The sequence below is a fragment of the Sceloporus occidentalis genome, unplaced genomic scaffold (genome assembly GCF_023333645.1).
Source record: "Sceloporus occidentalis isolate IW3139 unplaced genomic scaffold, rSceOcc1.0.p SCAF_29, whole genome shotgun sequence".
Classification (NCBI taxonomy): domain Eukaryota; kingdom Metazoa; phylum Chordata; class Lepidosauria; order Squamata; family Phrynosomatidae; genus Sceloporus; species Sceloporus occidentalis.
In genome coordinates this window covers 4,052,686-4,058,685 of record NW_028317009.1, presented here as the reverse complement: position 1 = coordinate 4,058,685, position 6,000 = coordinate 4,052,686, and the positions used below count along the sequence as shown (strand labels likewise).

General features: G+C 37.5%; 1 pseudogene; it reads left to right on the top strand.

Annotated features, from left to right (window-relative positions):
• Positions 1–209: 209 nt before the first annotated feature.
• LOC149299118 (ryanodine receptor 3-like) overlaps positions 210–6,000 on the top strand; it is a 208,647-nt pseudogene continuing 202,856 nt past the window's right edge.

The window sequence follows — 6,000 nt, the reverse complement described above, 5'->3', positions numbered from 1 at the left end:
ATGGAAAAATGAATACATATAAATACAGACTGTAGTAAAAATGATGATAATAATAATAATAATAATAATAATATAATAATATATGCTTAGAAATGTATCTAAAAACAAACGCTCCGTCGGCTCCCGGTGAAGCCGGTGAAAGTGTAAGGAAGCCGTAAAATGATATGAGTTTCTGCCGGGTACGAAATGAATCAATCTGTACTAAGGAAATGCCGGAGCAGCAGCCGTCATCGTGGGTAAAGTCTCCGAACAATCCACGTAATGTACGCGATGGATCATTAATCTCCGCAAACCGAGCGAGGATTTTAATAAATATAAATATTGCCGGTATGTTTTTTAAGAAGAACGCGATGGCATTTGCATTCCTTGATGCGCGGGATATGATTGCGCCATGAGTTGGCTTTATCAACTTACAGTTCTATATCGAGAGCAATCGCCATGGAAACCAACATTACAAAAAAATATGTATATGATATAGGTTTATAGTTATAGTCCAGTGTTTCAGAAGCTATCATCTATATTTGCTGGGCTATAGAGAACACGAGCTTGAATCTCCCTGCAGTATGATAGAAGATGTAATGTGCTGCCATGTCCAGCATGTCTGCAGTGATGGAGCGGTCCGGTGTTTGCGCATGCTGCCGTGACCTTCTCCCCAGCGACCACGCAATCGCATCAGGAAGAGACGAAAGTGCTGACCTGCAGCATATAAATATTCTGTGTGTTTGTATGTATGTGTGTGTGTGCGTGTGTGTAATATGTATGGACGTATGTATGTATGTGTAGAACACAAGTACCTGCCAATACTTGACATGACGAAGGACACTTGAATATGCTTAGAAATGTGACTTTGTTATTTACGAGAAGAATCGTGCATTTTATGTACGGTTTTATTTGTAAATCCTTTTCCTTTTGTTTTTATACGCATTATTGTAACATGTATGGCCGTAGAATCCTGTGATACATTCAGCTCCTAGAAAAGAGGGACACCATGAGAGGGGAAAAGGGACATGTATAAGTCCAAAAGAGAGACCCTTGGGGGGTATTTGAATATGTTCATTCATTAAGCCTGCCACACTACCGATTTAGCAATGCCTCTTTGATTTGTGTGTTTCTGTAGGATGATGAGGTTGTCCTTCAGTGTGTTGCCACCATACACAAGGAACAAAGAAAATTCTGCTTGGCAGCTGAGGGACTCGGGAATCGATTATGTTTCTTGGAACCAACTTCAGAAGCTAAAGTAAGTACTTTATACTTTTTCTTTGTATAGTACAGAATCAGACACTCCATCTATATTTCACCAAATATTAACCATATGTACCCCCCCCCCCAAAATGTATAACAATATGCAGCCTGCATTCCGAATATTTTATTTGCCACGTGCCTGAGGGGTTTGGTGAGTAACGTCACATGGGGTATTATTCGGGTGATTGGAAGGAGACTTGTGGTTTCTACTCCCTTGATTCACTTTTCATTATGAAGGGCTGACACTGTGCAAGAACAACAAGAAGGTCCGAGCTGGCCCCCCTATAATGTGTAATTTAATAGGTGGTGAGACTTTGAAGACATTCACTTTAACTATACATTATACAGGGCCAGCCAAGCTCCTTCTACTAGAGAAGCTCTCTTGGCTGTCCTTTTATTAATGTTAATATAGTTGTTTTCCTTTTATTTAGTTTCTTTCTGTCCATACATTCAATACACTGTTTCTTGCTGCATGCTTACACCTGTTTGGTAGGCCTCGTATTACACATTTGTATTATTTGAGCCTGAGACTAGCTTAGCGCACCAACATTTTTTCCTTTTCCCTGTTCATACATTCAAAGGGACTGACAAAACTAGAACTGACAGATACATTATGTAAAGAGGGGCCAGCTCACAAGCTTGCTTCATAAATAATGAATAGTGAAGTCAAGTAGCTGGTTTCCTGTCCTATCAAGGCTCCCTTTAGTGAATAGACCCCACTGTTGCCATGAGATATGAGCGTGATGTGACAAAGCTTTGCTCACTTATTATATCACTGCCACATTAACTCATTGCTGAGTATGTGAGGATAACAAAGGATACCAAGAATTTTTATTGTAGTATTAGGTTCCAGTCCCACAGTCCCACGGGCCGATAACCTTTCAATTCAAATGACGTACATTAAGGGCGTTTTATACTAATTGTACAGTAATGTTTGTAGCACCAATTGGCCATACTGGGTGTTTCTACATTTCTAACCTAAACAGAACCTAACGTACCTCATCTGGAAAAATAGACATCTTTGAATGTTTGCATATTGTTCATTTCCTGTTTTCTGTGTTAAAATAACAGAATAAAAAGTAACTGGCCTGCACAGAACATAATCCGAATGCTAGCCAAATGGCATCGCGCAGGCACAGGGGGATCTGATGTTTTAGAAGTTAGCTGTAGGCGTTTACAAGAATTTTGTATTAGGATTGGCCTGTTAAAATATGTAGGTATATATCCTCTATATTCTATAAATGTAGGTCTAATGTTCAGCAGCCTTGCAATCGGGTTACAGGGTGGGCTGACCAAGACGACGGGGGGATGGGCATTCGTGGAATAATGTATAGTGGCTTTAGATGTGTTTAATGCTGACCAGGGAGAAGCATTGTGATCAATACAAAGTAGAACATTTACATTCACAGCACAGGTGGGATCCAGTGAAGAATATCGTTATGTTTTGACAATTTGTCTTGTATTTGGTAAGCATTTATCTCCAAGATTAAATTGCACAGAATTACAAGCAGCCATCCGGAAAATGCAGGACTGTGAGGTATCTCTATGGGTCGAGGTTTAACAACACGGCAAGCGGGACAGAGATTTAGTTTGTAATGCGCAGGCGATTTGCACCAGTAAGCAAAACTATAAAACTTGACCTTATCAGGTTGTAGAAATAAGAGCCCCCCGCACCTGTGCAGGATGGACCCATGGGGGGGAAATACCCTTCTGCATGTGTGCTGTTAACGGTAGAGCATTGCATGTTACTTGCATATGCCTAAATATAACTACGCCATGCCTGCTCTTTATTTCTTGCTCCTCACCATAGATACCTTCTATATATGCTCTTCTATGTCTTTTGTTTTATAAATTGAATAAAAGAAAAAAAATCAGACACAAAAAGCCTACAATATCTCACCATTTCTGGCTGTGACTGTTGGGGGGTCTTTGTGCAAACCCTAAACGGCATGTGATATACTCGCCACCAGTCTGCTCCAGCGCTGGCTTGGCAAACCCTCCGGGCAGGGGTCTGAGGAGACCCACGTGTGAACATGTAGAAAGCGCTCCTGTTGATTTCAATGACGGCACTTTCCTGCCACTTGATCGCTATGGTAAGTACTTCAATTATGAACAACGCATATGAAAACAGGTGCCAAGTACTTATTGTTTGGGGGGCTTCGTGGGACACTGGATTGTCGCTTCAGCCACTCGAGTCAACCTCTGATGGTCTCTGGATGCAGGACACAATGATATGTAGACAAAGGTCGGGGCGCATAGATATGTGGGAAAAAAATAAAAACAAATATAGTGTAATAAGTCAAATGAAAAATATTAAAAGTAGAGATGTTGGTTGCACTCACAAGTGTATAAGAAATTGAAAGCTCGTCAAAAATCCTTATTTTCTTTCGTCTTAAACGCTTCTGTGTAGAAGATAAAGAACGAAATAGTGCAGTAAAAAAAGATATTGTTTAATTAATCTAGATTAAAAACTTACAAACGAGTAGGTAGGCATAACAAATGGGTTATGCGTAAGCGCAGTGTCCTTTATAAAATAAAGTGGATGGTCATCAAGTCCATATATAGTCCAGATGGTCAATAATGGTGAAGTAATTTCAAAATGTCTCAACGCGTTTCGCCAATCTCGGCTTCCTCAGGAGAAAATCAATCTGTATCTTGTCTGTATTTTCGCGGTTCTTTTAAAGGTCCCGGCTCGCCGTCTTGTGCTATTTGCGTCATTTCTACGTCATCACGTTCAATCTTTTTTCTTTTTTCGTTTCTCAGGATGAAACAGTGGCAGATGTTATGGAACCCTCTGTCAGTCAACGGGACTCGCGATCGCATTATTCATAAAGCGGTAAGTGTATAAAACAGATTTATACAGTTAAAAACATAACATATAAAATGTTGTTCATTTAACAATCTTTTCTAATTACAGGGGTATATCGGCAGAGCACCGAGGGACCGACAGGAGGAAAGACAGACAAGCTGATTACAGATAGAAGACATCTGTGCGTGTGGTTTGGCATCCGTCCAAACCGCAATAGGCAAGTGAAACAATGTTGCAACTTAGTAACAATGTTAATTGATGTCAATTTAAAGATCCAATGTGTTCAATGAATATGTTTTGTTTTCTTAGGAATCTATCTTATTGGACAGAACTCCCACAAGAATGAAAATATAGGAGAGGGATATAGAAGAAAGTATTCTAATTATACTATCACTAATTGATTAATTGAATACTGTCAAGATTATGTTACTGATATACGTCTATCTTGTGGTTAGACAATTAACCCTCAGGTGGAAGAAACTCAGTGTGAGAATGATGGTGTTGTTAAAAAGATGTTATTTAAAATAATTTAAGAAAAATGTTGTATTGTATTTAAAACTTATATGTGGATAAAATGTATTTGAATAAAAACATATGTGAATCAAAGCTCTTGTATGAAATATTAATTAATATATATAATCTAAGAGATATATATGATGTAATATAATATAAGAAATATATATAATATATGAAATAAGAAGTAAATGAAAACTTAGTAAAATGAATAAAAATAGTTAAAAAGGACGATAAGAATTATTGTGTAAAAGAGGGAATTAATACATAACGAATAAATGGATTTACAGAAAAATGGATATATCAAATTCCACATTCAATCCATCTTTTTTGTAGGTTTGAAATTTATATATCCATTCGGTTTCTTTTCTTGATAACATATCTTTTACATCTCCTCCCCGCCAGTGGGGGGATACTAAATCTATCCCTATTATTTTAAAATCGGGAAACGAAAATTTATTACATTTTATACAGTGTCTTGGGACACTGTGTTTCATATTATTGTTCCTTATTCCTCCTAGATGTTCAAGGCCCCTTACTTTTAATTCTCTAGAAGTACGTCCTATGTACTGGACTCCACATTTACATTCTAATAAATACACTACATTCTTTGATGTGCAGTGTATAAAGTGACGAATGTTATATTCTTTTTTTGTTATAGTGCATTTAAAAGAGGTGATTTTTTTATCTTGTAAGTGGCAGGTTTTGCAGAGTTTACATATGCCACACCGATGAAAGCCTATGGGTTTGTGAGTTAAAAAATGGTCTTTGTTAGTTTTTTCTTTTGGAAGAGCGCTGGGGGCTATTAGACTTTTCAAATTGTTTAATTTTTTGTATATAATCCTAGGTTTTTCTGGAAGGACATTTTTTAATACATTATCACCCTGTAAGATTGGCCAACATTTTTCAAATGCTTTTTTTATTTTAAACGCTTTATCGTTATACTGAGTGAAAAAAGCAAAATTAATATCATCTGTTTTTTGTGTTTGTTTTGCTTTTTTATGCAGCATCTCTTCTCTTTTTATGTCTTTCGTTTTCAGTAAACTTTCCTTTAATAGTTCATCGGGGTAATTCTTCTCCTCGAATTTTTTTATTAAATGCTCACTTTGGTTAATAAAATCGGTCTCCTGTGTACAATTCCTATGTATTCTAGCCAATTGGCTTTTTGGAATATTTCTCAACCATTGGGGATGATGGCGGCTGGAAAAATCAATAAAACTATTTCCATCGGTAGGTTTAAAAAAAGTTTTTGTGAACGTGATGACGTAGAAATGACGCAAATAGCACAAGACGGCGAGCCGGGACCTTTAAAAGAACCGCGAAAATACAGACAAGATACAGATTGATTTTCTCCTGAGGAAGCCGAGATTGGCGAAACGCGTTGAGACATTTTGAAATTACTTCACCATTATTGACCATCTGGACTATATATGGAC